Raw genomic sequence first — 12,706 nt, 5'->3', positions numbered from 1 at the left:
CATATCACATACAGCCATTTGTGAATATTTTCAGTGTCCATGTGAAAGATAGTTATTACGAGGATGGAACATTTATTAACTTAAACATTTTTTTTTAAACACCCATGTAAAATGAAGGCCTGCAAGCCTACACTTAAATTTAGAAAAATGAATGTAAAATCATGTGAGATGAAAATGGACAAACTAAAAGGGTGTGTAATATAGAAGGGTAGTCAGTGGACATTCTGAACCTCGTTTGAAGTCATTAGGTCATATGACAAATGAGCTATTGAAATTCAAAAAAAGTTAATAAATAATTTAAAATAGTGCGAGATGTAAATCGACCAAAGAAAGTGTTTTTTTATGTGTGTCTATGCCATCGGGTTAGCTAGAACCAAACGTTTTAGGAGTAATGGTTAAATAGCTATTGAAATTTGAAAAAAAAATGGATTTGTCACTATGTTGAAGGTCCCTAACTGCTGTTGGTGGAGGTTAGGAAAACTACAGGCGAATATCCAACCTGAAACTGGTTTTACCTCGGTATTTGATTGCATTCTTAACATAGCGATACATTTGCCTCATAGTCATGTGGTTAATAGCAAAATAACTATAAGAGCATGACATTTACATTAATGTACAAATGTTTATAATAGGAACACTTTACAATTAAACATGTTATATAATAATATAGCTAATGTCATTGTGAGTTGTCAATGGGGACAGTCTTTACATATACTTTTATTTACGGATATAAAGCAGTTCATCATGCAACTGATTAATGTCTTGGCTAGATGAGATACAAATTGATGTCAATTATTTTATTTGAACCTTTTAGCAAACCCTAACCCATTCCCTTTCCATAGCCTACAGTAACCCTAACCCATTCCCTTTCCATAGCCTACAGTAACCCTAACCCATTCCCTTTCCATAGCCTACAGTAACCCTAACCTGCTGCGTAAATTCTCTTAACCTGATACGAAAAGTAAATTCTGACAAACTGTATCCCTTCTAGCCAAAACCTCTTCGTTCCGTTTGATTGGGATTACATCGTTACCCGGTTGGTCACGTGCGTGTCAGTCAAAGACGGGTAGTGTGTAAACTACATGTCATTTCAGCTCCGAAATGCTTTTTTTTTGGTCGTTTGTTTAAATGAAACAGAAGGCGTTTTTTTTTGTGAAGTTATATTTAAAACTCATCCTGTCAGGCCAGTTTGTCAAGTTTCAGGGTTGGTATGTAGCCAGGTAGCCATTACGCAGGTAAAGGGAGTGAACAAAACTCCACAATTGTTTGTGGCGAGGACAGAACAAACATGGTACAATAACCAGAAACTGGAAGATCACACGGAAAAAATAAAGAAATTATCGACATAGAATAATACTGGTGAGTAGTTAGCTGTATTATCCGCCTCCAAATTAAAGTTATTTTCAAGGATTTGTGAAGTGTGACGTTCGCACGTTGACGTTATTTCATCCACAGACAATCTAAAAATCGAAAACTGAATCAAATCGAGTAAATCCAAAATTTAAAGGCGATTTAATTGATCACATATTGGCTATGAACAGACCACTTATGTTATTTCCAGACGTTCTTATACAGATTAGCTTTGTTTCAGTGTAGTTGAACTTTTCCATATCCTTTATTTTACACTTGAATTGTTTAACACTTTATTATGATTCCCTACACGGGATGTGAATGACATTTAATTGTAGTCTTGATACTCTTCCACGAGACAGTGTGTCTCGACACACGATCTATAGGGTTGCTTCAGAATGGAGAAGGGTCACTCACTCTTTTTATATAAACACACAGCATAGGCAGCTGACAATGGCCGCTAGATCTGCGCTAGAGTCTTGGATTGATGTGCATTCCCGGTAATACACACCTGGCCCCTATGGACCGGCTCGTACATAAAGCATCCTTGATTCAGGCTGCAAATGCATAATTTTCCTGAACTAGATTTAAAAGCGAGCCGTGGGGAAAAAAAACAGGAATAATGTGTACCTTCTTAAAAAAATTGGAAAACAACATTTTCCACCACCATTTTTGGATTTTTCCAGACAATTTAGGATGTTGGCTAAACACTGTGCAACATCCTGCATTTTTTTAAATTTAGAACGGTAAAAACCACTTAGTGGACAGTTTAGTATGTACACCCATCTACTACCAGGTCGGACCCTCTTTGCCTCCAGAACAGCCTGAATCATTTGGGGCATGGTAACGTTGCTCAATTGGTATCAAGGGACCTAACGTGCCAGGAAAACATTCCTCACACCATTGCACCACCGCCATCAGGCAGGATGGGGGCCATGGTCTCATGCTGCATACACCAAATCATGACTCTGCCATCAGCATGACGCGACAGGAACCGGGATTCGTCGGACCAGGCGGTGCGCATCTCTCGCCATTCTCCTTTGACCTCTCATCAACAAGCTGTTTTCACCCACAGGACTGCCGCTGACTGAATGTTTGTTTGTCGCACCATTCTCAGTAAACCCTAGAACACTGTCTTGTGTGAAAAGCCCAGGAGGCCGTTGCTGAGATAGTGGAACCGGCATGCCTGGTACTGACAATTTTATACCATGCTCAAAGTTGCTTAGGTCACTTTTCTAAAATTCAATCAAACAGTAACTGGATGCCTGTCTGCCTGCTTTATATAGCAAGCCATATGACTCACTGTAGGAGCGAACCATTCTTTGTGAACAAGGTGGTGTACCTAATAAACTGGCCTCAATGTATTTAACCACTTTTACTTGCCAGGCGGCTTGCCATTAAAGCTAGTTAAGGAAGAAAAATAATGCCTTTGCAGACTGAATCAAATCAAATTGTATTTGTCACATGCGCTAAATGCAACAGGTGTAGACCTTTACTGTGAAATACTTGCATACAAGCTCTTAACCAACAATGCAGTTGGAGGATGCTTTTTGTACGAGCCTGTCCACAGGTGATGCAAGTGTATTACTAGGAATGCAGATCTAGATGCCACCATTTCCTGTGGCTCGGGGTCCAGTTTCAGGTCACAAACACAGATTACTCGACCTCTGCTATTTGGGGGATGATATTACATGTGATGGATTGGCCGTTCGAACACTGACAATTATAATGGACGGCCTGAGGGTCAATGCACTTCCTGAATGTGTTCCACATGGGTAGCTTCAGGTTGAACATGTGGCTTTTCCAAGCAGGAGGAAGGGTTTGAATGGTTGACGGGATGAATATGTATTTACGTGTAATGTTACTCTGAGTGTACATAGTGTACTGGAACAACAGATGAACTCCTGAGCGTAATGTTTCTCTGAAAGTAGTGTCGCTCTGAGTGCTCATTAATATTGTAACAGATCAGCCTTCTTGTGGATGACTTCCTCTTCTTCTATGTTTCCAGTCCGCATCCCAAATTACACCCTATTTCCTGTATAGTGCTTATAGGAGTCTGGTCGAAAGTAGGGCATTATATTTACGAAATAGGGTGCCTTGTAATTTTAATGTCCTCCACCCCTATTGTATATTCCTCCCAGCCAGTCAGTGACGTGTTCCTTAGAGGACAGCCTGAGGTAGGGCCAGTCAGTGAAGTGTTCCTTAGAGGACAGCCTGAGGTAGGGCCAGTCAGTGAAGTGTTCCTTAGACGACAGCCTGAGGTAGGGCCAGTCAGTGATGTGTTCCTTAGAGGACAGCCTGAGGTAGGGCCAGTCAGTGAAGTGTTCCTTAGACGACAGCCTGAGGTAGGGCCAGTCAGTGATGTGTTCCTTAGAGGACAGCCTGAGGTAGGGCCAGTCAGTGAAGTGTTCCTTAGAGGACAGCCTGAGGTAGGGCCAGTCAGTGACTTGTTCCTTAGACGACAGCCTGAGGTAGGGCCAGTCAGTGAAGTGTTCCTTAGAGGACAGCGTGAGGTAGGGCCAGTCAGTGAAGTGTTCCTTAGACGACAGCCTGAGGTAGGGCCAGTCAGTGAAGTGTTCCTTAGAGGACAGCCTGAGGTAGGGCCAGTCAGTGAAGTGTTCCTTAGACGACAGCCTGAGGTAGGGCCAGTCAGTGACGTGTTCCTTAGACGACAGCCTGAGGTAGGGCCAGTCAGTGAAGTGTTCCTTAGAGGACAGCGTGAGGTAGGGCCAGTCAGTGAAGTGTTCCTTAGACGACAGCCTGAGGTAGGGCCAGTCAGTGAAGTGTTCCTTAGAGGACAGCCTGAGGTAGGGCCAGTCAGTGAAGTGTTCCTTAGACGACAGCCTGAGGTAGGGCCAGTCAGTGAAGTGTTCCTGTAGACGACAGCCTGAGGTAGGGCCAGTCAGTGAAGTGTTCCTTAGACGACAGCCTGAGGTAGGGCCAGTCAGTGACGTGTTCCTTAGACGACAGCCTGAGGTAGGGCCAGTCAGTGAAGTGTTCCTTAGAGGACAGCCTGACATTAGGGCCAGTCAGTGACTTGTTCCTTTTGAAAACAGCCTGAGGTAGGGCCAGTCAGTGAAGTGTTCCTTCTCAGAGGACAGCCTGAGGTAGGGCCAGTCAGTGAAGTGTTCCTTAGACGACAGCCTGAGGTAGGGCCAGTCAGTGAAGTGTTCCTCTGGGTTTTGACAGCCTGAGGTAGGGCCAGTCAGTGAAGTGTTTATTATAGATGACAGCCTGAGGTAGGGCCAGTCAGTGACGTGTTCCTTAGACGACAGCCTGAGGTAGGGCCAGTCAGTGAAGTGTTCCTTAGAGGACAGCCTGAGGTAGGGCCAGTCAGTGAAGTGTTCCTGTAGACGACAGCCTGATTTGGGCCAGTCAGTGAAGTGTATGTTGATTTGACAGCCTGAGGTAGGGCCAGTCAGTGACGTGTTCCTTAGACACAGCCTGAGGTAGGGCCAGTCAGTGAAGTGTTCCTTTAGAGGACAGCCTGAGGTGGGCCAGTCAGTGAAGTGTTCCTTAGAGGACAGCCTGAGGTAGGGCCAGTCAGTGACGTGTTCCTTAGAGGACAGCCTGAGGTAGGGCCAGTCAGTAAAGTGTTCCTTAGATTTGACAGCCTGAGGTAGGGGCCAGTCAATGTTCCTTAGACGACAGCCTGAGGTAGGGCCAGTCAGTGACGTGTTCCTTAGACGACAGCCTGAGGTAGGGCCAGTCAGTGAAGTGTTCCTTAGACGACAGCCTGAGGTAGGGCCAGTCAGTGAAGTGTTCCTTAGACGACAGCCTGAGGTAGGGCCAGTCAGTGACGTGTTCCTTAGGCCCTACCTCAGGCTGTCCTCTAAGACAGTACAGTATGAAGATAGGTGGAGACTGCTTCTCTGTTAACGCTTGTACGCGACGTTGGCTAGCTAAGCTCAAGCGCAGGAAAACATAATTGTTTCTGTCATCTTGCGCCGAACTGTGTCAGTTTGTCACGGGTTGGAGTAATAACATGTTAAACTATTCAAGACATTGCTTCATATATAGGTTGTTACTTTTAGCTTTTGAGAAAATTAACAATTTTTAATGGAAGAATTTTTCACTTCTCAAACCCCGAACTGGTCTGCTTGATCTGTTTCACAAGCATTCCCAGAAGTCTCGTGATGTTGTGCCTCTGGGTTTTGAAAAAGTCTGTGGCAGGGCTTATTGTTATTGTTTATTATAGATGTGAAATCTACACCCTAGTTCAGACATGTTGAGGGCTACAAGTCACGTCACAATGTAAGGTTGAACCATGCAATAGGCCAAATACTTGTTCATAAAGATTTGTACACGTTTTACTGCATTTGCCCAGGAAGTTATGTTGATTTGACAGGGATAGCAAAACAGTTAAGTATTCAACTGTCAGACATAAGGTGAAGTGTTGTGGTTGTTGAGTCTCTTGTTAGTTGCGTGATAGACCGAGCTGACCATGAGGGTGAAGGCTGGTGATGGAGACTATAGGCAAAGCAAGTCTGTCCCCCGGTTTCTCTCCGTATGGAAATAAATGGCCCTAGAAAGTGTACCAAGAAAGATTTGAATCCTGACTTGTAAGGCAAATGTTGTGAATTGAAGTATTTTCTTTAGCTTGAAGACAGACCTCTACTCCTCTACTACTCTCAAATGTTGTTATTTCGCCATCATTGTAAGCCTGCCACACACACACTATACGATACATTTATTAAACATAAGAATGAGTGTGAGTTTTTGTCACAACCAGGCTCGTGGGAAGTGACAAAGAACTGTTATTGGACCAGGGCATAAATAATTATATAATAATTGTGCTCTTTATTTAACCATCTTACATATAAAACCTTATTTGTTAATCAAAAATTGTGAATAACTCACCACGGGTTAAGGAGAAGGATGTGCTTGAAAGGATGCACACAACTCTAGGTCTCCCTGTCATGGCTTTTACACCATCAGTACAGATACCAACATGAGCAGCAGCTACGTTTGGCTCCATACGGACCGTTAGTGGAATTCCCGCGAGATGGAGTAACGGTTAATGTGATTGGATGTTCATTATTTGACATTGTGTTGTTATTTCACTGAACACTAGATGGTTACATTTTATGTTTGGCAGTGAAACGAGGCTACTCAGGCGAGGGGAAAAGAAACCTAACCCAAATGTATATCCCCGTTGGAAAATATAAATGGACTGTTTTAAAATGTGGATAAAATTATGTGAATCACATTTTTATTTGGCGTACCCTCGACGGCGTTGCATGTACCCCAGTTTGGGAATACCTGGTCTAGTGGGTAAAGAGGACTGTGTTTCCTGTTAGGGTCGAGTGGGTAAAGAGGACTGTGTTTCCTGTTAGAGGACTGTGTTTCCTGTTAGGGATCTAGTAGGTAAAGAGGACTGTTGCATGTACCCCAGTTTGGGAATACCTGGTCTAGTTGGTAAAGAGGACTGTGTTTCCTGTTAGGGTCGAGTGGGTAAAGAGGACTGTGTTTCCTGTTAGGGTCTGGTGGGTAAAGAGGACTGTGTTTCCTGTTAGGGTCGAGTGGGTAAAGAGGACTGTGTTTCCTGTTAGGGTCGAGTGGGTAAAGAGGACTGTGTTTCCTGTTAGGGTCGAGTGGGTAAAGAGGACTGTGTTTCCTGTTAGGGTCGAGTGGGTAAAGAGGACTGTGTTTCCTGTTAGGGTCTAGTGGGTAAAGAGGACTGTGTTTCCTGTTAGAGGACTGTGTTTCCTGTTAGGATCTAGTAGGTAAAGAGGACTGTGTTTCCCTTTAGGGTCTAGTGGGTAAAGAGAACTGTGTTTCCTGTTAGGATCTAGTGGGTAAAGAGGACTGTGTTTCCTGTTAGGGTCTAGTAGGTAAAGAGGACTGTGTTTCCTGTTAGAGGACTGTGTTTCCTGTTAGGGTCTAGTAGGTAAAGAGGACTGTGTTTCCTGTTAGGGTCTAGTGGGTAAAGAGGACTGTGTTTCCTGTTAGGGTCTAGTGGGTAAAGAGGACTGTGTTTCCTGTTAGGGTCTAGTGGGTAAAGAGGACTGTGTTTCCTGTTAGGGTCTAGTGGGTACCGCCAGAGATCAGGACAAACCGCGGTATGTGTAGAGCGAAGTGGAGGAGGACAGTGACCCCCTCAGAGGGCTCTGGTCTAAAGTCGTGCACTATATAGGGAATAGTGTTCCATAGGGCTCTGGTCTAAAGTAGTGCACTATATAGGGAATAGGGTGACATTTGGGATGCAACCCCAAAAGTCACATTTTATATTTAGTCCATCCCACTGATTTTAGTGGTCGTGAATTTCAGGGAATATGTCTCAGTGGGTCTAGAATATAGTTGCTGCCTTTTTGATCTCGATTGTGGTAAACTGATTTGTTTGAGTGAATTTGGGGATGTTCTCCATATGGTGATCCATGTGTTCGAGCTCTCAGAATCATAGAACAGTAGGATCGTCGTGGCAGTTTAAGGTCAGAGGCTCGCTGTACTTTAGAAGTGCATTCCTCGTTCTGTTCTCTGCCAGAAAACACAGTTTCTTGTTCAAGATTTGAAATGTAATGTCTTAAGAATTTGGAAAAACAAAACTTTCACAACACTCGTTATATCTCAAGTACCGTACACAATCAATTCACAACGTTCAAGATACTTCAACGTGCCACGTTCAATTTGGTCCTGAATTTGGTCCTTGTTTGTACAGATGAACGTGGTGCCTTCAGGCGTTTGGAAATTGCTCCCAGGGATGAACCAGACTTGTGGTCTACAATTTTTTTTCTCTGAGGTCTTGGCTGTCAGTCTACAGTCATGTTATAGGGCCTATACGCTGCTCAATATCTCCTCCACAAGCATTCTGGTGGTTTTTATATTCAGGAACTTGTTCTCTCTCAAATCACAGCATGTTCATAGACTACTGCCAGGCAGACTGCCAGATTTATTTTAGTTAGCAGTTTTATTTATTTAGTAGTTTATAGTCTTTACACAAGATGATCATGGAGCCTGCCGGGTGGTGCAGTGGTCTAAGGCACTGCATCGCAGTGCTAGCTGTGCCACCAGAGATTCTGGGTTCGAGCCCAGCTGGCCGTGACCGAGAGGTCCATGGGGAGACGCACAATTGGCCCGGCGTCGTCCGGGTTAGGCAGGGTTTAGCCGGTAGGGATATCCTTGTCTCATCGCGCACTAGCGAACCCTGTGGTGGGCCGGGGCGCAGTGCCCGCTGACCAGGTCTCCAGGTGCACGGTGTTTCCTCCGACACATTGGTGCGGCTGGCTTTCCGAGTTGGATGTGCGTTGTCAAGAAGCAGTGCTGCTAGGTTGGGTTGTGTTTCGGAGGACGCATGACTCTCGACCTTCGCCTCTACTCCTCTACTCTCGACCTTCGCCTGTACGGGAGTTGCAGCGATGAGACAAGACTCTACTAATTGGAAACCACGAAATTGGGGAGAAAAAAGGGGTAAAAAAGAAACTATTTTAATGGAGACGAGTTGCATAACCAATAATCTGTCCGTTCTCCCGGAGTGTGCGCTTGCCAACTTCCCTTCATGGATTTGAAACGAAATAACTGGTAGCCTATATGGAAACTCTAGTCCATGCTTGGACCAATCCGCTGCTTAGTATTTGTGGGGAGTAGTGAACGTCGCCAAAGACATCACTCAGACAGGAACCAACTTTGCCTCAATACTAATGCTACAGGGATACAAATTAAAGTGATATGAGACCTCTCTCTCTAACCAATGAATTGTACACCCATTATGTTTTAAAATTGAGTGTATGATTTGGGGGATAATAAAGCTTATTTTTCACAATTTATTTTCGTAAATAAACTTTTTTTTAATAAACAATAGCAGCTGTGTTGACACTGCAACGTTGATCATAGCCTTGCTGTTGGAACACCACTTCAATGTTGGACTTTCGGCTGTCGCAGATGCAACCCCCCCCCAACCCTGACTCAATTTGGCAACTTTTGTCTAGTTGGCTTCGTTAGCCTTACTACTTGAACACACCCATTGAGTTCCCACTTCAGGAGGAAGGAGAGATTATTCAGACCACTAAGCACTGCACAGCAGGAAGGAATGGTAGAAGTGGAGCTCTCTGTTAGTGTTACATCACTGCAGACCGGGAGCGAGAGACCTTGCTTAGTTAGTCAAATAAGGGTGCGGTCTACCTGCCTACTGACAGCCTAGCTGTGTGCAACTCTCCCCTTGGGTGTGGAGGTTAAGGTTGGTTCTACCTTTTTTATTTATTTAAAAAATATATTTTAAATTTTTTTTAAAACTTTTATTTAGTAAATATTTTCTTAACTCTATTTCTTGAACTGCATTGTTTATAACTAAGCATTTCACAGTAAGGCCTACACTTTAAACATTTGATTTGATGGGCCTCCTGAGTGGCACAGCCTTCTTAGACACTGCATCACAGTGCTAGCTGTGTGACTACAGATCCGGGTTCGTTTCCAGGCTGTCGTCGTAGCCGGCCGTGACCGCGAGACCCTTAAGGCGGCGCACAATTGGTCGGGTTAGGGGAGGAAAAATCTTACGTGAGCAAGGAGGCCTACAAACCTGACTCAGTTACACCAGCTGCGTCAGGAGGAATGGGCCAAAATTCACCCAATTTATTGTGGGAAGCTTGTGGAAGGCTACCCAAAACATTTCACCCAAGTTCAACATTTTAAAGGCAATGCTACCAAATATTAATTGAGTGTATGGAAACTTCTGACTCACTGGGAATGTGATGAAATAAATAAAAGCTGAAATAAATCATTCTCTGCTATTATTCTGATATTTCACATTCTTAAAATAAAGTTATCCTAACTGACCTAAGACAGGGAATTTTTACTAGGATTAAATGTCAGGAATTGTGACACTGAATTTAATGTATTTTGTATGTAAACGTCCGTCTTCAACTGTAAATGTAGGAAGTAAGTGTGTGCGACTAGGTGTTGTATGTACCCAGGAAACGGCCACCTTTCCTTAGGCCAGCTCCTTCTTGACTTCTTGGTCGGGCCAGTCCAAGCAGGTTATTATTTGTCCCGATGGTGACCAAAACCCACGAACAAAAAGGAAAACTACCAAAGGCAGTTTTGGGGCGGCAGGGTAGCCTAGTGGTTAAGAGCGTTGGACTAGTAACCGGAAGGTTGCAAGTTCAAACCCCCGAGCTGACAAACCCCTTAACTGACTTACCTAGTTAAATGAAGGTACAATAAAAATACCCAAACTAAAGACTCAAAAACAAAGGATGGCCACCAAAACAAACCCAGCAGCCTCATGGCTCTGCCAGTTGGGACACTGACTGACCATCACATTAAATGACAGCACCTGGTGTGCTTATCAAGGCATCTTTCTGCATTTGGACATGGTTAGTGCTGCCACCTGGGGGTGCAGTGTGGAAGTGCATCAAATCAAATGAAATCTAATTGCTTGGCCTCAGTGATGTACTGGGCCGTTCGCACTACCCTCTGTAGTTCTTTGCGGTCGGAGGCTGAGCAGTCTCTAGTGCAGCTGAAGAACCTTTTGAGGATCTGAGGACCCATGCCAAATCTTTTCAGTCTCCTGAGGGGGAATAGGTTTTATCGTGACCTCTTCATGATGGAGTTGGTGTGCTTGGACCATGTTTGTTGGTGATGTGGACACCAAGGAACTTGAAGCTGCAGCCATGTCGATGAGAATGAGGGTGTGCTCGGCCCTCTTTTTTCTGTAGTCCATAATCATCTCCTTTGTCTTGATAACGTTGAGGGAGAGGTTGTTATTCTGGCACCACACGGCCCGGTCTCTGACCTCCTCCCTACAGGCTGTCTCGTCGTTCTCTGTGATCAGGCCTACCACTGTTGTGTCATCAACAAACTTAATGATGGTGTTGGTGTCGTGCCTGGCCATGCAGTCATGAACAGGGAATACAGGAGGGGACTGAGAACGCACCCCTGAGGGGCCCCTGTGTTGAGGATCAGTGTGGCGGATGTGTTGTTACCTACCCTTACCACCTGGGGGCGGCCCGTCAGGAAGTCCAGGACCCAGTTGCAGAGGGAGGTGTTTAGTCCCAGGATACTTAGCTAAGTGGTGAGCCTTGAGGGCGCTATGGTGTTGAACGCTGAGCTGTAGTCAATGAACAGCATTCTCACATAAGTGTTCCTTTTGTCCAGGTGAGAAAGGGCAGTGTGGAGTGCAATAGAGGTTGCATTATCTGTGGATATGTTTGGGCGGTATGCAAATTGGAGTGGGTCTAGGTTTTTTTTTGCAGAAAGTTTTTTAAAAGTATGTTAATCTCTAGGAGACAGAGTGTCTCCTTCCTGAACGGTATGACAGCTGCGTGGCCTCATGGTGTTTATACTTGCGTACTATTGTTTGTACAGATGAACGTGGTGCCTTCAGGCGTTTGGAAATTGCTCCCAGGGATGAACCAGACTTGTGGAGGTCTACAAAAAAAATTCTCTGAGGTCTTGGCTGTTTTCTTTTGATTTTCCCATGATGTCAAGCAAAGAGGCACTGAGTTTGAAGGTAGGCCTTGAAATACATCCACAGGTACACCTCCAATTCACTCAAATGATGTCAATTAGCCTATCAGAAGCTTCTAAAGCCATGACATAATTTTCTGGAATATTCCAAGGTGTTTAAAAGGCACAGTCAACTTAGTGTATGTAAACTTCTGACACACTGGAATTGTGATACAGTGAATTATAAGTGAAATAATCTGTCTGTAAACAATTACTGGAAAAATGACATGTCATGCACAAAGTAGATGTACTAACCGTCTTGCCAAAACTATAGTTTGTTAACAAGATATTTGTGGAGTGGTTGAAAAACGAGTTTTAATGACTCCAACCTAAGTGTATGTAAACTTCCGACTTCAACTGTAGGTGGTCCAGAGTTCTTTTCCCTCTGGTTGCACATTTTAACATGATGATAGAAATTTGGTAAAAACGGATTTAAGTTTCTCTGCATTGAAGTCCCTGGCTACTGGGAGCGCCACCTCTGGGTGAGTGTTTTCCTGTTTGCTTATGGCGGAATACAGCTCATTCAATGCTGTCTTAGTGCCAGCCTAACACCTAAAGTACATAACATTATCAAACTAATTTAAAATATGAAGTAGCCTTTGTTTGTTTTTTTGTTTCCTGATTTTTGTAACTTTAACAAAAGCTTGTAAAAATGGACTTGTAATTCAGATCAAGTGGCTTATCAGTTTGGTGTGAATGTTTTCCTTCAGTGCTCTATTTTAATTAAAGAGAGCATGTCATGTAGTGGTTTTGGGGTATGTAACAGGTTTCTGGTTTCGGTGGGTGTGAGGAGGCAATCATTGGAACATGTCAGACTTTATAATGGGAGAAAAACACTCCTCAGTCATGACCTCCTCGCCAAGAGACTAAAAGACCTTGCTGCCAAAAGGCTAACACCGAGTTACTTAGAGGCACA

At 44.1% G+C, this 12,706-nt stretch overlaps 1 protein-coding gene across 1 annotated transcript in view; it reads left to right on the top strand.

The window, feature by feature from the left end:
• The first annotated feature begins 1,133 nt into the window (after positions 1–1,133).
• LOC112257319 (phospholipid-transporting ATPase IC-like) overlaps positions 1,134–12,706 on the top strand; it is a 56,947-nt gene continuing 45,374 nt past the window's right edge. The window contains exon 1 of the mRNA XM_042326432.1: positions 1,134–1,359. The gene's annotated coding sequence lies outside the window, so the exon portion shown is untranslated. The remainder of the gene's footprint in view (positions 1,360–12,706) is intronic.

Source organism: Oncorhynchus tshawytscha, linkage group LG09 (assembly GCF_018296145.1).
Source record: "Oncorhynchus tshawytscha isolate Ot180627B linkage group LG09, Otsh_v2.0, whole genome shotgun sequence".
In the NCBI taxonomy this organism is placed as follows: Eukaryota; Metazoa; Chordata; class Actinopteri; order Salmoniformes; family Salmonidae; genus Oncorhynchus; species Oncorhynchus tshawytscha.
This window is presented reverse-complemented; position numbering and strand designations above follow the sequence as displayed.